The 16483-nt window shown below is 39.4% G+C and overlaps 21 non-coding genes and 11 pseudogenes across 21 annotated transcripts; all 32 read right to left on the reverse strand.

The window, feature by feature from the left end:
* Positions 1-42: 42 nt before the first annotated feature.
* Positions 43-161, reverse strand: LOC146028858 (5S ribosomal RNA; annotated as a pseudogene).
* Positions 162-507: 346 nt separating this feature from the next.
* Positions 508-626, reverse strand: LOC146034927 (5S ribosomal RNA). The gene has a single exon (XR_014460331.1). It is a non-coding gene; the product is annotated as a 5S ribosomal RNA (ribosomal RNA).
* A 345-nt stretch (positions 627-971) lies between these two features.
* LOC146027557 (5S ribosomal RNA) lies at positions 972-1090 on the reverse strand. Its single transcript, XR_014454954.1, has one exon. It is a non-coding gene; the product is annotated as a 5S ribosomal RNA (ribosomal RNA).
* An 804-nt stretch (positions 1091-1894) lies between these two features.
* Positions 1895-2013, reverse strand: LOC146035037 (5S ribosomal RNA). The gene has a single exon (XR_014460441.1). It is a non-coding gene; the product is annotated as a 5S ribosomal RNA (ribosomal RNA).
* Positions 2014-2358: 345 nt separating this feature from the next.
* Positions 2359-2477, reverse strand: LOC146027628 (5S ribosomal RNA). Its single transcript, XR_014455019.1, has one exon. It is a non-coding gene; the product is annotated as a 5S ribosomal RNA (ribosomal RNA).
* A 344-nt stretch (positions 2478-2821) lies between these two features.
* Positions 2822-2940, reverse strand: LOC146028859 (5S ribosomal RNA; annotated as a pseudogene).
* Positions 2941-3285: 345 nt separating this feature from the next.
* Positions 3286-3404, reverse strand: LOC146033732 (5S ribosomal RNA). Its single transcript, XR_014459140.1, has one exon. It is a non-coding gene; the product is annotated as a 5S ribosomal RNA (ribosomal RNA).
* A 345-nt stretch (positions 3405-3749) lies between these two features.
* Positions 3750-3868, reverse strand: LOC146027559 (5S ribosomal RNA). Its single transcript, XR_014454956.1, has one exon. It is a non-coding gene; the product is annotated as a 5S ribosomal RNA (ribosomal RNA).
* Positions 3869-4672: 804 nt separating this feature from the next.
* On the reverse strand, positions 4673-4791 carry LOC146027560 (5S ribosomal RNA). The gene has a single exon (XR_014454957.1). It is a non-coding gene; the product is annotated as a 5S ribosomal RNA (ribosomal RNA).
* An 803-nt stretch (positions 4792-5594) lies between these two features.
* On the reverse strand, positions 5595-5713 carry LOC146029092 (5S ribosomal RNA; annotated as a pseudogene).
* Positions 5714-6058: 345 nt separating this feature from the next.
* LOC146033981 (5S ribosomal RNA) lies at positions 6059-6177 on the reverse strand. The gene has a single exon (XR_014459389.1). It is a non-coding gene; the product is annotated as a 5S ribosomal RNA (ribosomal RNA).
* A 798-nt stretch (positions 6178-6975) lies between these two features.
* Positions 6976-7094, reverse strand: LOC146028529 (5S ribosomal RNA; annotated as a pseudogene).
* Positions 7095-7439: 345 nt separating this feature from the next.
* On the reverse strand, positions 7440-7558 carry LOC146028008 (5S ribosomal RNA; annotated as a pseudogene).
* A 285-nt stretch (positions 7559-7843) lies between these two features.
* On the reverse strand, positions 7844-7962 carry LOC146027646 (5S ribosomal RNA). Its single transcript, XR_014455037.1, has one exon. It is a non-coding gene; the product is annotated as a 5S ribosomal RNA (ribosomal RNA).
* Positions 7963-8305: 343 nt separating this feature from the next.
* On the reverse strand, positions 8306-8424 carry LOC146032567 (5S ribosomal RNA). Its single transcript, XR_014457995.1, has one exon. It is a non-coding gene; the product is annotated as a 5S ribosomal RNA (ribosomal RNA).
* A 345-nt stretch (positions 8425-8769) lies between these two features.
* LOC146027728 (5S ribosomal RNA) lies at positions 8770-8888 on the reverse strand. The gene has a single exon (XR_014455115.1). It is a non-coding gene; the product is annotated as a 5S ribosomal RNA (ribosomal RNA).
* A 343-nt stretch (positions 8889-9231) lies between these two features.
* LOC146032568 (5S ribosomal RNA) lies at positions 9232-9350 on the reverse strand. The gene has a single exon (XR_014457996.1). It is a non-coding gene; the product is annotated as a 5S ribosomal RNA (ribosomal RNA).
* Positions 9351-9696: 346 nt separating this feature from the next.
* On the reverse strand, positions 9697-9815 carry LOC146029593 (5S ribosomal RNA; annotated as a pseudogene).
* A 345-nt stretch (positions 9816-10160) lies between these two features.
* On the reverse strand, positions 10161-10279 carry LOC146034242 (5S ribosomal RNA). Its single transcript, XR_014459649.1, has one exon. It is a non-coding gene; the product is annotated as a 5S ribosomal RNA (ribosomal RNA).
* A 345-nt stretch (positions 10280-10624) lies between these two features.
* On the reverse strand, positions 10625-10733 carry LOC146029350 (5S ribosomal RNA; annotated as a pseudogene).
* A 345-nt stretch (positions 10734-11078) lies between these two features.
* On the reverse strand, positions 11079-11197 carry LOC146034615 (5S ribosomal RNA). The gene has a single exon (XR_014460019.1). It is a non-coding gene; the product is annotated as a 5S ribosomal RNA (ribosomal RNA).
* A 345-nt stretch (positions 11198-11542) lies between these two features.
* Positions 11543-11651, reverse strand: LOC146029581 (5S ribosomal RNA; annotated as a pseudogene).
* Positions 11652-11996: 345 nt separating this feature from the next.
* On the reverse strand, positions 11997-12115 carry LOC146034617 (5S ribosomal RNA). Its single transcript, XR_014460022.1, has one exon. It is a non-coding gene; the product is annotated as a 5S ribosomal RNA (ribosomal RNA).
* Positions 12116-12458: 343 nt separating this feature from the next.
* On the reverse strand, positions 12459-12577 carry LOC146027638 (5S ribosomal RNA). The gene has a single exon (XR_014455029.1). It is a non-coding gene; the product is annotated as a 5S ribosomal RNA (ribosomal RNA).
* Positions 12578-12921: 344 nt separating this feature from the next.
* LOC146032569 (5S ribosomal RNA) lies at positions 12922-13040 on the reverse strand. The gene has a single exon (XR_014457997.1). It is a non-coding gene; the product is annotated as a 5S ribosomal RNA (ribosomal RNA).
* Positions 13041-13386: 346 nt separating this feature from the next.
* LOC146029594 (5S ribosomal RNA) lies at positions 13387-13505 on the reverse strand (annotated as a pseudogene).
* A 345-nt stretch (positions 13506-13850) lies between these two features.
* Positions 13851-13969, reverse strand: LOC146034243 (5S ribosomal RNA). The gene has a single exon (XR_014459650.1). It is a non-coding gene; the product is annotated as a 5S ribosomal RNA (ribosomal RNA).
* Positions 13970-14314: 345 nt separating this feature from the next.
* On the reverse strand, positions 14315-14423 carry LOC146029352 (5S ribosomal RNA; annotated as a pseudogene).
* Positions 14424-14768: 345 nt separating this feature from the next.
* Positions 14769-14887, reverse strand: LOC146034618 (5S ribosomal RNA). Its single transcript, XR_014460023.1, has one exon. It is a non-coding gene; the product is annotated as a 5S ribosomal RNA (ribosomal RNA).
* A 345-nt stretch (positions 14888-15232) lies between these two features.
* Positions 15233-15341, reverse strand: LOC146029292 (5S ribosomal RNA; annotated as a pseudogene).
* A 345-nt stretch (positions 15342-15686) lies between these two features.
* LOC146034619 (5S ribosomal RNA) lies at positions 15687-15805 on the reverse strand. Its single transcript, XR_014460024.1, has one exon. It is a non-coding gene; the product is annotated as a 5S ribosomal RNA (ribosomal RNA).
* A 344-nt stretch (positions 15806-16149) lies between these two features.
* LOC146034244 (5S ribosomal RNA) lies at positions 16150-16268 on the reverse strand. Its single transcript, XR_014459651.1, has one exon. It is a non-coding gene; the product is annotated as a 5S ribosomal RNA (ribosomal RNA).
* Positions 16269-16483: the final 215 nt, after the last annotated feature.

The raw sequence follows: 16483 nt of genomic DNA on the forward strand, positions 1-16483 counted from the left end.
TAAATAGCTAGAGAATAAAAAAAAATTGCCAGTAATGTGAAAAACCTACAGCACTTGGTGTTCCCATGTGGTCTCCCACCCAAGTACAAACCAAGCCCAACACTGCTTAGCTTCCAAGATCAGATAAGATTGGGCCTATCCAATGTAGTATGTCTATAGGTAAGATACAGGCACTTTTTTGCCCTCTTCTACTTCTATCACCAGGTAAGCTAATAAAAAAGTTTCCTAACTGTATTGGCTTACTGGAAAAAATCATGTGTTGGTAATGTAAAAAGAACTACAGGACATGATATTAGCAGGGGGTCTTAAATTAAACTACTAAAGAGGCTCTACAATGTTTAGCTGCCAAAAGCAGTTGGAATTGGGCCTAAACAGTGTGGTAAGTCTTTAGGTGATGGCTTTAGTGTCTGTTTGACCTCTTCCAAATGTCTGTACTGGCAATATAAAGAAAAAGTTTCCAATTAAAATAGCTAGAGAATAAAAAAAAAATTGCCAGTAATGTGAAAAAACCTTCAGCACCTGGTGTTCCCATGTGGTCTCCCACCCAAATACTAACCAGGCCCAACACTGCTTAGCTTCCAAGATCAGACGGGATTGGGCCTATCCAATGTGGTATGGCTGTAGGTGAGATACAGGCACTTTTTTGCCCTCTTCTACTTCTATCACCAGGTAAGCTAATAAAAAAGTTTCCTAACTGTATTGGCTTACTGGAAAAAATCATGTGTTGGTAATGTAAAAAGACCTACAGGACATGATATTAGCAGGGGGTCTTAAATTAAACTACTAAAGAGGCTCTACACTGTTTAGCTGCCAAAAGCAGTTGGAATTGGGCCTAAACAGTGTGGTAAGTCTTTAGGTGATGGCTATTGTGTCTGTTTGACCTCTTCCAAATGTCTGTGCTGGCAATAAAAAGAAAAAGTTTCCAATTTAAATAGCTAGAGAATAAAAACAATTTGCCAGTAATGTGAAAAAACCTTCAGCACCTGGTGTTCCCATGTGGTCTCCCACCCAAGTACTAACCAGGCCCAACACTGCTTAGCTTCCAAGATCAGACGAGATTGGGCCTATCCAATGTGGTATGGCTGTAGTTGAAATACAGGCACTTTTTTGCCCTCTTCTACTTCTATCACCAGGTAAGCTAATAAAAAAGTTTCCTAACTGTATTGGCTTACTGAAAAAAATCATGTGTTGGTAATGTAAAAAGACCTACAGAACATGATATTAGCAGGGGGTCTTAAATTAAACTACTAAAGAGGCTCAACACTGTTTAGCTGCCAAAAGCATTTGGAATTGGGCCTAAACAGTGTGGTAAGTCTTTAGGTGATGGCTATTGTGTCTGTTTGACCTCTTCCAAATGTCAGTGCTGGCAATAAAAAGAAAAAGTTTCCAATTTAAATAGCTAGAGAATAAAAACAATTTGCCAGTAATGTGAAAAAACCCACAGCACCTGGTGTTCCCATGTGGTCTCCCACCCAAGTACTAAACATGCCCAACTTAGCTTCCAAGATCAGGCAAGATTGGGCCTATCCAATGTGGTATGGCTGTAGGTGAGATACAGGCACTTTTTTGCCCTCTTCTACTTCTATCACCAGGTAAGCAAATAAAAAAGTTTCCTAACTGTATTGGCTTACTGAAAAAAATCATGTGTTGGTAATGTAAAAAGACCTACAGGACATGATATTAGCAGGGGGTCTTAAATTAAACTACTAAAGAGGCTCAACACTGTTTAGCTGCCAAAAGCAGTTGGAATTGGGCCTAAACAGTGTGGTAAGTCTTTAGGTGATGGCTATTGTGTCTGTTTGACCTCTTCCAAATGTCTGTGCTGGCAATAAAAAGAAAAAGTTTCCAATTTAAATAGCTAGAGAATAAAAACAATTTGCCAGTAATGTGAAAAAACCTTCAGCACCTGGTGTTCCCATGTGGTCTCCCACCCAAGTACTAACCAGGCCCAACACTGCTTAGCTTCCAAGATCAGACGAGATTGGGCCTATCCAATGTGGTATAGCTGTAGGTGAAATACAGGCACTTTTTTGCCCTCTTCTACTTCTATCACCAGGTAAGCTAATAAAAAAGTTTCCTAACTGTATTGGCTTACTGAAAAAAATCATGTGTTGGTAATGTAAAAAGACCTACAGAACATGATATTAGCAAGGGGTCTTAAATTAAACTACTAAAGAGGCTCAACACTGTTTAGCTGCCAAAAGCATTTGGAATTGGGCCTAAACAGTGTGGTAAATCTTTAGGTGATGGCTATTGTGTCTGTTTGACCTCTTCCAAATGTCAGTGCTGGCAATAAAAAGAAAAACTTTCCAATTTAAAGCGCTAGAGAATAAAAACAATTTGCCAGTAATGTGAAAAAACCTACAGCACCTGGTGTTCCCATGTGGTCTCCCACCCAAGTACTAACCAGGCCCAACACTGCTTAGCTTCCAAGATCAGGCAAGATTGGGCCTATCCAATGTGGTATGGCTGTAGGTGAGATACAGGCACTTTTTTGCCCTCTTCTACTTCTATCACCAGGTAAGCTAATAAAAAAGTTTCCTAACTGCATTGGCTTACTGAAAAAAATCATGTGTTGGTAATGTAAAAAGACCTACAGGACATGATATTAGCAGGGGGTCTTAAATTAAACTACTAAAGAGGCTCAACACTGTTTAGCTGCCAAAAGCAGTTGAAATTGGGCCTAAACAGTGTGGTAAGTCTTTAGGTGATGGCTATTGTGTCTGTTTGACCTCTTCCAAATGTCTGTGCTGGCAATAAAAAGAAAAAGTTTCCAATTTAAATAGCTAGAGAATAAAAAAAAATTGCCAGTAATGTGAAAAACCTACAGCACTTGGTGTTCCCATGTGGTCTCCCACCCAAGTACAAACCAAGCCCAACACTGCTTAGCTTCCAAGATCAGATAAGATTGGGCCTATCCAATGTAGTATGTCTATAGGTAAGATACAGGCACTTTTTTGCCCTCTTCTACTTCTATCACCAGGTAAGCTAATAAAAAAGTTTCCTAACTGTATTGGTTTACTGAAAAAAATCATGTGTTGGTAATGTAAAAAGACCTACAGAACATGATATTAGCAAGGGGTCTTAAATTAAACTACTAAAGAGGCTCAACACTGTTTAGCTGCCAAAAGCATTTGGAATTGGGCCTAAACAGTGTGGTAAATCTTTAGGTGATGGCTATTGTGTCTGTTTGACCTCTTCCAAATGTCTGTACTGGCAATATAAAGAAAAAGTTTCCAATTAATATAGCTAGAGAATAAAAAAAAATTGCCAGTAATGTGAAAAAACCTTCAGCACCTGGTGTTCCCATGTGGTCTCCCACCCAAGTACTAACCAGGCCCAACACTGCTTAGCTTCCAAGATCAGACGGGATTGGGCCTATCCAATGTGGTATGGCTGTAGGTGAGATACAGGCACTTTTTTGCCCTCTTCTACTTCTATCACCAGGTAAGCTAATAAAAAAGTTTCCTAACTGTATTGGCTTACTGGAAAAAATCATGTGTTGGTAATGTAAAAAGACCTACAGGACATGATATTAGCAGGGGGTCTTAAATTAAACTACTAAAGAGGCTCTACACTGTTTAGCTGCCAAAAGCAGTTGGAATTGGGCCTAAACAGTGTGGTAAGTCTTTAGGTGATGGCTATTGTGTCTGTTTGACCTCTTCCAAATGTCTGTGCTGGCAATAAAAAGAAAAAGTTTCCAATTTAAATAGCTAGAGAATAAAAACAATTTGCCAGTAATGTGAAAAAACCTTCAGCACCTGGTGTTCCCATGTGGTCTCCCACCCAAGTACTAACCAGGCCCAACACTGCTTAGCTTCCAAGATCAGACGAGATTGGGCCTATCCAATGTGGTATGGCTGTAGTTGAAATACAGGCACTTTTTTGCCCTCTTCTACTTCTATCACCAGGTAAGCTAATAAAAAAGTTTCCTAACTGTATTGGCTTACTGAAAAAAATCATGTGTTGGTAATGTAAAAAGACCTACAGAACATGATATTAGCAGGGGGTCTTAAATTAAACTACTAAAGAGGCTCAACACTGTTTAGCTGCCAAAAGCATTTGGAATTGGGCCTAAACAGTGTGGTAAGTCTTTAGGTGATGGCTATTGTGTCTGTTTGACCTCTTCCAAATGTCAGTGCTGGCAATAAAAAGAAAAAGTTTCCAATTTAAATAGCTAGAGAATAAAAACAATTTACCAGTAATGTGAAAAAACCCACAGCACCTGGTGTTCCCATGTGGTCTCCCACCCAAGTACTAAACATGCCCAACTTAGCTTCCAAGATCAGGCAAGATTGGGCCTATCCAATGTGGTATGGCTGTAGGTGAGATACAGGCACTTTTTTGCCCTCTTCTACTTCTATCACCAGGTAAGCAAATAAAAAAGTTTCCTAACTGTATTGGCTTACTGAAAAAAATCATGTGTTGGTAATGTAAAAAGACCTACAGGACATGATATTAGCAGGGGGTCTTAAATTAAACTACTAAAGAGGCTCTACACTGTTTAGCTGCCAAAAGCAGTTGGAATTGGGCCTAAACAGTGTGGTAAGTCTTTAGGTGATGGCTATTGTGTCTGTTTGACCTCTTCCAAATGTCTGTGCTGGCAATAAAAAGAAAAAGTTTCCAATTTAAATAGCTAGAGAATAAAAACAATTTGCCAGTAATGTGAAAAAACCTTCAGCACCTGGTGTTCCCATGTGGTCTCCCACCCAAGTACTAACCAGGCCCAACACTGCTTAGCTTCCAAGATCAGACGAGATTGGGCCTATCCAATGTGGTATGGCTGTAGTTGAAATACAGGCACTTTTTTGCCCTCTTCTACTTCTATCACCAGGTAAGCTAATAAAAAAGTTTCCTAAATGTATTGGCTTACTGAAAAAAATCATGTGTTGGTAATGTAAAAAGACCTACAGAACATGATATTAGCAGGGGGTCTTAAATTAAACTACTAAAGAGGCTCAACACTGTTTAGCTGCCAAAAGCATTTGGAATTGGGCCTAAACAGTGTGGTAAGTCTTTAGGTGATGGCTATTGTGTCTGTTTGACCTCTTCCAAATGTCAGTGCTGGCAATAAAAAGAAAAAGTTTCCAATTTAAATAGCTAGAGAATAAAAACAATTTACCAGTAATGTGAAAAAACCCACAGCACCTGGTGTTCCCATGTGGTCTCCCACCCAAGTACTAAACATGCCCAACTTAGCTTCCAAGATCAGGCAAGATTGGGCCTATCCAATGTGGTATGGCTGTAGGTGAGATACAGGCACTTTTTTGCCCTCTTCTACTTCTATCACCAGGTAAGCAAATAAAAAAGTGTCCTAACTGTATTGGCTTACTGAAAAAAATCATGTGTTGGTAATGTAAAAAGACCTACAGGACATGATATTAGCAGGGGGTCTTAAATTAAACTACTAAAGAGGCTCAACACTGTTTAGCTGCCAAAAGCAGTTGGAATTGGGCCTAAACAGTGTGGTAAGTCTTTAGGTGATGGCTATTGTGTCTGTTTGACCTCTTCCAAATGTCTGTGCTGGCAATAAAAAGAAAAAGTTTCCAATTTAAATAGCTAGAGAATAAAAAAAAATTGCCAGTAATGTGAAAAACCTACAGCACTTGGTGTTCCCATGTGGTCTCCCACCCAAGTACCAACCAAGCCCAACACTGCTTAGCTTCCAAGATCAGATAAGGTTGGGCCTATTCAATGTGGTATGTCTATAGGTGAGATACAGGCACTTTTTTGCCCTCTTCTACTTCTATCACCAGGTAAGCTAATAAAAAAGTTTCCTAACTGTATTGGCTTACTGGAAAAAATCATGTGTTGGTAATGTAAAAAGACCTACAGGACATGATATTAGCAGGGGGTCTTAAATTAAACTACTAAAGAGGCTCTACACTGTTTAGCTGCCAAAAGCAGTTAGAATTGGACCAAAACAGTGTGGTAAGTCTTTAGGTGATGGCTATTGTGTCTGTTTGACCTCTTCCAAATGTCTGTACTGGCAATATAAAGAAAAAGTTTCCAATTTAAATAGCTAGAGAATAAAAACTATTTGCCAGTAATGTGAAAAAACCTTCAGCACCTGGTGTTCCCATGTGGTCTCCCACCCAAGTACTAACCAGGCCCAACACTGCTTAGCTTCCAAGATCAGATGAGATTGGGCCTATCCAATGTGGTATGGCTGTAGGTGAGATACAGGCACTTTTTTGCCCTCTTCTACTTCTATCACCAGGTAAGCTAATAAAAAAGTTTCCTAACTGTATTGGCTTACTGAAAAAAATCATGTGTTGGTAATGTAAAAAGACCTACAGGACATGATATTAGCAGGGGGTCTTAAATTAAACTACTAAAGAGGCTCAACACTGTTTAGCTGCCAAAAGCAGTTGGAATTGGGCCTAAACAGTGTGGTAAGTCTTTAGGTGATGGCTATTGTGTCTGTTTGACCTCTTCCAAATGTCTGTGCTGGCAATAAAAAGAAATAGTTTCCAATTTAAATAGCTAGAGAATTAAAAAAATATTGCCAGTAATGTGAAAAACCTACAGCACTTGGTGTTCCCATGTGGTCTCCCACCCAAGTACAACACTGCGTTGCTTCCAAGATCAGATAAGATTGGGCCTATCCAATGTAGTATGTCTATAGGTGAGATACAGGCACTTTTTTGCCCTCTTCTACTTCTATCACCAGGTAAGCTAATAAAAAAGTTTCCTAACTGTATTGGCTTACTGGAAAAAATCATGTGTTGGTAATGTAAAAAGACCTACAGGACATGATATTAGCAGGGGGTCTTAAATTAAACTACTAAAGAGGCTCTACACTGTTTAGCTGCCAAAAGCAGTTGGAATTGGGCTTAAACAGTGTGGTAAGTCTTTAGGTGATGGCTATTGTGTCTGTTTGACCTCTTCCAAATGTCAGTGCTGGCAATAAAAAGAAAAAGTTTCCAATTTAAATAGCTAGAGAATAAAAACAATTTGCCAGTAATGTGAAAAATCCTACAGCACCTGGTGTTCCCATGTGGTCTCCCACCCAAGTACTAACCAGGCCCAACACTGCTTAGCTTCCAAGATGAGAAGAGATTGGGCCTATCCAATGTGGTATGGCTGTAGGTGAGACACAGGCACTTTTTTGCCCTCTTCTACATCTATCACCAGGTACGCTAATAAAAAAGTTTCCTAAATGTACTGGCTTACTGAAAAAAATCATGTGTTGGTAATGTAAAAAGACCTACAGGACATGATATTAGCAGGGGGTCTTAAATTAAACTACTAAAGAGGCTCAACACTGTTTAGCTGCCAAAAGCAGTTGGAATTGGGCCTAAACAGTGTGGTAAGTCTTTAGGTGCTGGCTATTGCGTCTGTTTGACCTCTTCCAAATGTCTGTGCTGGCAATAAAAAGAAAAAGTTTCCAATTTAAATAGCTAGAGAATAAAAACAATTTGCCAGTAATGTGAAAAAAGCTACAGCACCAGGTGTTCCCATGTGGTCTCCCACCCAAGTACTAACCAGTCCCAACACTGCTTAGCTTCCAAGATCAGACGAGATTGGGCCTTTCCAATGTGGTATGGCTGTAGGTGAGATACAGGCACTTTTTTGCCCTCTTCTACTTCTATCACCAGGTAAGCTAATAAAAAAGTTTCCTAACTGTATTGGCTTACTAAAAAAAATTAATGTGTTGGTAATGTAACACTGTTTAGCTGCCAAAAGCAGTTGGAATTGGGCCTAAACAGTGTGGTAAGTCTTTCGGTGATGGCTATTGTGTCTGTTTGACCTCTTCCAAATGTCAGTGCTGGCAATAAAAAGAAAAAGTTTCCAATTTAAATAGCTAGAGAATAAAAACAATTTGCCAGTAATGTGAAAAGACCTAGAGCACCTGGTGTTCTTATGTGGTCTCCCACCACAGTACTAACCAGGCCCAACACTGCTTAACTTCCAAGATCAGACGAGATTGGGCCTATCCAATGTGGTATGGCTGTAGGTGAAATATAGGCACTTTTTGCCCTCTTCTACTTCTATCACCAGGTAAGCTAATAAAAAAGTTTCCTAAATGTATTGGCTTACTGAAAAAAATCATGTGTTGGTAATGTAAAAAGACCTACAGGACATGATATTAGCAGGGGGTCTTAAATTAAACTACTAAAGAGGCTCAACACTGTTTAGCTGCCAAAAGCAGTTGGAATTGGGCCTAAACAGTGTGGTAAGTCTTTAGGTGATGGCTATTGTGTCTGTTTGACCTCTTCCAAATGTCTGTACTGGCAATAAAAAGAAAAAGTTTCAATTTAAATAGCTAGAGAATAAAAACAATTTGCCAGTAATGTGAAAAAACCTACAGCACCTGGTGTTCCCATGTGGTCTCCCACCCAAGTACTAACCAGGCCCAACACTGCTTAGCTTCCAAGATCAGACGAGATTGGGCCTATCCAATGTGGTATGGCTGTAGGTGAGATACAGGCACTTTTTTGCTCTCTTCTACTTCTATCACCAGGTAAGCTAATAAAAAATTTTCCTAACTGTATTGGCTTACTGAAAAAAATCATGTGTTGGTAATGTAAAAAGACCTACAGGACATGATATTAGCAGGGGGTCTTAAATTAAACTACTAAAGAGGCTCAACACTGTTTAGCTGCCAAAAGCAGTTGGAATTGGCCCTAAAGAGTGTGGTAAGTCTTTAGGTGATGGCTATTGTGTCTGTTTGACCTCTTCCAAATGTCTGTGCTGGCAATAAAAATAAAAAGTTTCCAATTTAAATAGCTAAAGAATAAAAACAATTTGCCAGTAATGTGAAAAGACCTAGAGCACCTGGTGTTCTTATGTGGTCTCCCACCAAAGTACTAACCAGGCCCAACACTGCTTAACTTCCAAGATCAGACGAGATTGGGCCTATCCAATGTGGTATGGCTGTAGGTGAAATATAGGCACTTTTTGCCCTCTTCTACTTCTATCACCAGGTAAGCTAATAAAAAAGTTTTCTAAATGTATTGGCTTACTGAAAAAAATCATGTGTTGGTAATGTAAAAAGACCTACAGGACATGATATTAGCAGGGGGTCTTAAATTAAACTACTAAAGAGGCTCAACACTGTTTAGCTGCCAAAAGCAGTTGGAATTGGGCCTAAACAGTGTGGTAAGTCTGTAGGTGATGGCTATTGTGTCTGTTTGACCTCTTCCAAATGTCTGTACTGGCAATAAAAAGAAAAAGTTTCAATTTAAATAGCTAGAGAATAAAAACAATTTGCCAGTAATGTGAAAAAACCTACAGCACCTGGTGTTCCCATGTGGTCTCCCACCCAAGTACTAACCAGGCCCAACACTGCTTAGCTTCCAAGATCAGACGAGATTGGGCCTATCCAATGTGGTATGGCTGTAGGTGCGATACAGGCACTTTTTTGATCTCTTCTACTTCTATCAACGGGTAAGCTAATAAAAAAGTTTCCTAACTGTATTGGCTTACTGAAAAAAATCATGTGTTGGTAATGTAAAAAGACCTACAGGACATGATATTAGCAGGGGGTCTTAAATTAAACTACTAAAGAGGCTCAACACTGTTTAGCTGCCAAAAGCAGTTGGAATTGGGCCTAAACAGTGTGGTAAGTCTTTAGTTGATGGCTATTGTGTCTGTTTGACCTCTTCCAAATGTCTGTACTGGCAATAAAATAAAAAAAGTTTCCAATTTAAATAGCTAGAGAATAAAAACAATGTGCCAGTAATGTGAAAAAACCTACAGCACCTGGTGTTCCCATGTCGTCTCCCACCCAAGTACTAACCAGGCCCAACACTGCTTAGCTTTCAAGATAAGACAAGATTGGGCCTATCCAATGTGGTATGGCTGTATGTGAGATACAGTCACTTTTTTGCCCTCTTCTACTTCTATCACCGGGTAAGCTAATACAAAAGTTTCCTAACTGTATTGGCTTACTGAAAAAAATCATGTGTTGGTAATCTAAAAAGACCTACACGACATGATATTAGCAGGGGGTCTTAAATTAAACTACTAAAGAGGCTCAACACTGTTTAGCTGCAAAAAGCAGTTGGAATTGGGCCTAAACAGTGTGGTAAGTCTTTAGGTGATGGCTATTGTGTCTGTTTGACCTCTTCCAAATGTCTGTGCTGGCAAAAAAAAGAAAAAGTTTCCAATTTAAATAGCTAGAGAATAAAAACAATTTGCCAGTAATGTGAAAAGACCTAGAGCACCTGGTGTTCCCATGTGGTCTCCCACCAAAGTACTAACCAGGCCCAACACTGCTTAACTTCCAAGATCAGACGAGATTGGGCTTATCCAATGTGGTATGGCTGTAGGTGAAATACAGGCACTTTTTTGCCCTCTTCTACTTCTATCACCAGGTAAGCTAATAAAAAAGTTTCCTAACTGTATTGGATTACTGAAAAAAATCATGTGTTGGTAATGTAAAAAGACCTACAGAACATGATATTAGCAGGAGGTCTTAAATTAAACCACTAAAGAGGCTCAACACTGTTTAGCTGCCAAAAGCATTTGGAATTGGGCCTAAACAGTGTGGTAAGTCTTTAGGTGATGGCTATTGTGTCTGTTTGACCTCTTCCAAATGTCAGTGCTGGCAATAAAAAGAAAAAGTTTCCAATTTAAATAGCTAGAGAATAAAAACAATTTGCCAGTAATGTGAAAAAACCTACAGCACCTGGTGTTCCCATGTGGTCTCCCACCCAAGTACTAACCAGGCCCAACACTGCTTAGCTTCCAAGATCAGGCCTATCCAATGTGGTATGGCTGTAGGTGAGATACAGGCACTTTTTTGCCCTCTTCTACTTCTATCACCAGGTAAGCTAATAAAAAAGTTTCCTAACTGTATTGGCTTACTGAAAAAAATCATGTGTTGGTAATGTAAAAAGACCTACAGGACATGATATTAGCAGGGGGTCTTAAATTAAACTACTAAAGAGGCTCAACACTGTTTAGCTGCCAAAAGCAGTTGGAATTGGGACTAAACAGTGTGGTAAGTCTTTAGGTGATGGTTATTGTGTCTGTTTGACGTCTTCCAAATGTCTGTGCTGGCAATAAAAAGAAAAAGTTTCCAATTTAAATAGCTAGAGAATAAAAACAATTTGCCAGTAATGTGAAAAGACCTAGAGCACCTGGTGTTCCCATGTGGTCTCCCACCAAAGTACTAACCAGGCCCAACACTGCTTAACTTCCAAGATCAGACGAGATTGGGCCTATCCAATGTGGTATGGCTGTAGGTAAAATTCAGGCACTTTTTTGCCCTCTTCTACTTCTATCACCAGGTAAGCTAATAAAAAAGTTTCCTAACTGTATTGGCTTACTGAAAAAAATCATGTGTTGGTAATGTAAAAAGACCTACAGGACATGATATTAGCAGGGGGTCTTAAATTAAACTACTAAAGAGGCTCTACACTGTTTAGCTGACAAAAGCAGTTGGAATTGGGCCTAAACAGTGTGGTAAGTCTTTAGGTGATGGCTATTGTGTCTGTTTGACCTCTTCCAAATGTCTGTACTGGCAATATAAAGAAAAAGTTTCCAATTTAAATAGCTAGAGAATAAAAACAATTTGCCAGTAATGTGAAAAAAGCTACAGCACCTGGTGTTCCCATGTGGTCTCCCATCCAAGTACTAACCAGGCCCAACACTGCTTAGCTTCCAAGATCAGGCCTATCCAATGTGGTATGGCTGTAGGTGAGATACAAGCACTTTTTTGCCCTCTTCTACTTCTATCACCAGGTAAGCTAATAAAAAAGTTTCCTAACTGTATTGGCTTACTGAAAAAAATCATGTGTTGGTAATGTAAAAAGACCTACAGGACATGATATTAGCAGGGGGTCTTAAATTAAACTACTAAAGAGGCTCAACACTGTTTAGCTGCCAAAAGCAGTTGGAATTGGGCCTAAACAGTGTGGTAAGTCTTTAGGTGATGGTTATTGTGTCTGTTTGACGTCTTCCAAATGTCTGTGCTGGCAATAAAAAGAAAAAGTTTCCAATTTAAATAGCTAGAGAATAAAAACAATTTGCCAGTAATGTGAAAAGACCTAGAGCACCTGGTGTTCCCATGTGGTCTCCCACCAAAGTACTAACCAGGCCCAACACTGCTTAACTTCCAAGATCAGACGAGATTGGGCCTATCCAATGTGGTATGGCTGTAGGTAAAATACAGGCACTTTTTGCCCTCTTCTACTTCTATCACCAGGTAAGCTAATAAAAAAGTTTCCTAAATTATTGGCTTACTGAAAAAAATCATGTGTTGGTAATGTAAAAAGACCTACAGGACATGATATTAGCAGGGGGTCTTAAATTAAACTACTAAAGAGGCTCAACACTGTTTAGCTGCCAAAAGCAGTTGGAATTGGGCCTAAACAGTGTGGTAAGTCTTTAGGTGATGGCTATTGTGTCTGTTTGACCTCTTCCAAATGTCTGTGCTGGCAATAAAAAGAAAAAGTTTCCAATTTAAATAGCTAGAGAATAAAAACAATTTGCCAGTAATGTGAAAAGACCTAGAGCACCTGGTGTTCCCATGTGGTCTCCCACCAAAGTACTAACCAGGCCCAACACTGCTTAACTTCCAAGATCAGACAAGATTGGGCTTATCCAATGTGGTATGGCTGTAGGTGAGATAAAGGCACTTTTTTGCCCTCTTCTACTTCTATCACCAGGTAAGCTAATACAAAAGTTTTCTAAATGTATTGGCTTACTGAAAAAAATCATGTGTTGGTAATGTAAAAAGACCTACAGGACATGATATTAGCAGGGGGTCTTAAATTAAACTACTAAAGAGGCTCAACACTGTTTAGCTGCCAAAAGCAGTTGGAATTGGGCCTAAACAGTGTGGTAAGTCTGTAGGTGATGGCTATTGTGTCTGTTTGACCTCTTCCAAATGTCTGTACTGGCAATAAAAAGAAAAAGTTTCAATTTAAATAGCTAGAGAATAAAAACAATTTGCCAGTAATGTGAAAAAACCTACAGCACCTGGTGTTCCCATGTGGTCTCCCACCCAAGTACTAACCAGGCCCAACACTGCTTAGCTTCCAAGATCAGACGAGATTGGGCCTATCCAATGTGGTATGGCTGTAGGTGCGATACAGGCACTTTTTTGATCTCTTCTACTTCTATCAACGGGTAAGCTAATAAAAAAGTTTCCTAACTGTATTGGCTTACTGAAAAAAATCATGTGTTGGTAATGTAAAAAGACCTACAGGACATGATATTAGCAGGGGGTCTTAAATTAAACTACTAAAGAGGCTCAACACTGTTTAGCTGCCAAAAGCAGTTGGAATTGGGCCTAAACAGTGTGGTAAGTCTTTAGTTGATGGCTATTGTGTCTGTTTGACCTCTTCCAAATGTCTGTACTGGCAATAAAATAAAAAAAGTTTCCAATTTAAATAGCTAGAGAATAAAAACAATGTGCCAGTAATGTGAAAAAACCTACAGCACCTGGTGTTCCCATGTCGTCTCCCACCCAAGTACTAACCAGGCCCAACACTGCTTAGCTTTCAAGATAAGACAAGATTGGGCCTATCCAATGTGGTATGGCTGTATGTGAGATACAGTCACTTTTTTGCCCTCTTCTACTTCTATCACCGGGTAAGCTAATACAAAAGTTTCCTAACTGTATTGGCTTACTGAAAAAAATCATGTGTTGGTAATCTAAAAAGACCTACACGACATGATATTAGCAGGGGGTCTTAAATTAAACTACTAAAGAGGCTCAACACTGTTTAGCTGCAAAAAGCAGTTGGAATTGGGCCTAAACAGTGTGGTAAGTCTTTAGGTGATGGCTATTGTGTCTGTTTGACCTCTTCCAAATGTCTGTGCTGGCAAAAAAAAGAAAAAGTTTCCAATTTAAATAGCTAGAGAATAAAAACAATTTGCCAGTAATGTGAAAAGACCTAGAGCACCTGGTGTTCCCATGTGGTCTCCCACCAAAGTACTAACCAGGCCCAACACTGCTTAACTTCCAAGATCAGACGAGATTGGGCTTATCCAATGTGGTATGGCTGTAGGTGAAATACAGGCACTTTTTTGCCCTCTTCTACTTCTATCACCAGGTAAGCTAATAAAAAAGTTTCCTAACTGTATTGGATTACTGAAAAAAATCATGTGTTGGTAATGTAAAAAGACCTACAGAACATGATATTAGCAGGAGGTCTTAAATTAAACCACTAAAGAGGCTCAACACTGTTTAGCTGCCAAAAGCATTTGGAATTGGGCCTAAACAGTGTGGTAAGTCTTTAGGTGATGGCTATTGTGTCTGTTTGACCTCTTCCAAATGTCAGTGCTGGCAATAAAAAGAAAAAGTTTCCAATTTAAATAGCTAGAGAATAAAAACAATTTGCCAGTAATGTGAAAAAACCTACAGCACCTGGTGTTCCCATGTGGTCTCCCACCCAAGTACTAACCAGGCCCAACACTGCTTAGCTTCCAAGATCAGGCCTATCCAATGTGGTATGGCTGTAGGTGAGATACAGGCACTTTTTTGCCCTCTTCTACTTCTATCACCAGGTAAGCTAATAAAAAAGTTTCCTAACTGTATTGGCTTACTGAAAAAAATCATGTGTTGGTAATGTAAAAAGACCTACAGGACATGATATTAGCAGGGGGTCTTAAATTAAACTACTAAAGAGGCTCAACACTGTTTAGCTGCCAAAAGCAGTTGGAATTGGGACTAAACAGTGTGGTAAGTCTTTAGGTGATGGTTATTGTGTCTGTTTGACGTCTTCCAAATGTCTGTGCTGGCAATAAAAAGAAAAAGTTTCCAATTTAAATAGCTAGAGAATAAAAACAATTTGCCAGTAATGTGAAAAGACCTAGAGCACCTGGTGTTCCCATGTGGTCTCCCACCAAAGTACTAACCAGGCCCAACACTGCTTAACTTCCAAGATCAGACGAGATTGGGCCTATCCAATGTGGTATGGCTGTAGGTAAAATTCAGGCACTTTTTTGCCCTCTTCTACTTCTATCACCAGGTAAGCTAATAAAAAAGTTTCCTAACTGTATTGGCTTACTGAAAAAAATCATGTGTTGGTAATGTAAAAAGACCTACAGGACATGATATTAGCAGGGGGTCTTAAATTAAACTACTAAAGAGGCTCTACACTGTTTAGCTGACAAAAGCAGTTGGAATTGGGCCTAAACAGTGTGGTAAGTCTTTAGGTGATGGCTATTGTGTCTGTTTGACCTCTTCCAAATGTCTGTACTGGCAATATAAAGAAAAAGTTTCCAATTTAAATAGCTAGAGAATAAAAACAATTTGCCAGTAATGTGAAAAAACCTACAGCACCTGGTGTTCCCATGTGGTCTCCCATCCAAGTACTAACCAGGCCCAACACTGCTTAGCTTCCAAGATCAGGCCTATCCAATGTGGTATGGCTGTAGGTGAGATACAAGCACTTTTTTGCCCTCTTCTACTTCTATCACCAGGTAAGCTAATAAAAAAGTTTCCTAACTGTATTGGCTTACTGAAAAAAATCATGTGTTGGTAATGTAAAAAGACCTACAGGACATGATATTAGCAGGGGGTCTTAAATTAAACTACTAAAGAGGCTCAACACTGTTTAGCTGCCAAAAGCAGTTGGAATTGGGCCTAAACAGTGTGGTAAGTCTTTAGGTGATGGTTATTGTGTCTGTTTGACGTCTTCCAAATGTCTGTGCTGGCAATAAAAAGAAAAAGTTTCCAATTTAAATAGCTAGAGAATAAAAACAATTTGCCAGTAATGTGAAAAGACCTAGAGCACCTGGTGTTCCCATGTGGTCTCCCACCAAAGTACTAACCAGGCCCAACACTGCTTAACTTCCAAGATCAGACGAGATTGGGCCTATCCAATGTGGTATGGCTGTAGGTAAAATACAGGCACTTTTTGCCCTCTTCTACTTCTATCACCAGGTAAGCTAATAAAAAAGTTTCCTAAATTATTGGCTTACTGAAAAAAAATCATGTGTTGGTAATGTAAAAAGACCTACAGGACATGATATTAGCAGGGGGTCTTAAATTAAACTACTAAAGAGGCTCAACACTGTTTAGCTGCCAAAAGCAGTTGGAATTGGGCCTAAACAGTGTGGTAAGTCTTTAGGTGATGGCTATTGTGTCTGTTTGACCTCTTCCAAATGTCTGTGCTGGCAATAAAAAGAAAAAGTTTCCAATTTAAATAGCTAGAGAATAAAAACAATTTGCCAGTAATGTGAAAAGACCTAGAGCACCTGGTGTTCCCATGTGGTCTCCCACCAAAGTACTAACCAGGCCCAACACTGCTTAACTTCCAAGATCAGACGAGATTGGGCTTATCCAATGTGGTATGGCTGTAGGTGAGATAAAGGCACTTTTTTGCCCTCTTCTACTTCTATCACCAGGTAAGCTAATACAAAAGTTTCCTAACTGTATTGGCTTACTGAAAAAAATCATGTGTTGGTAATGTAAAAAGACCTACAGGACATGATATTAGCAGGGGGTCTTAAATTAAACTACTAAAGAGGCTCTACACTGTTTAGCTGCCAAAAGCAGTTGGAATTGGGCCTAAACCGT

The sequence above is a fragment of the Crinia signifera genome, chromosome 8 (genome assembly GCF_055691185.1).
Source record: "Crinia signifera chromosome 8, ASM5569118v1, whole genome shotgun sequence".
Classification (NCBI taxonomy): domain Eukaryota; kingdom Metazoa; phylum Chordata; class Amphibia; order Anura; family Myobatrachidae; genus Crinia; species Crinia signifera.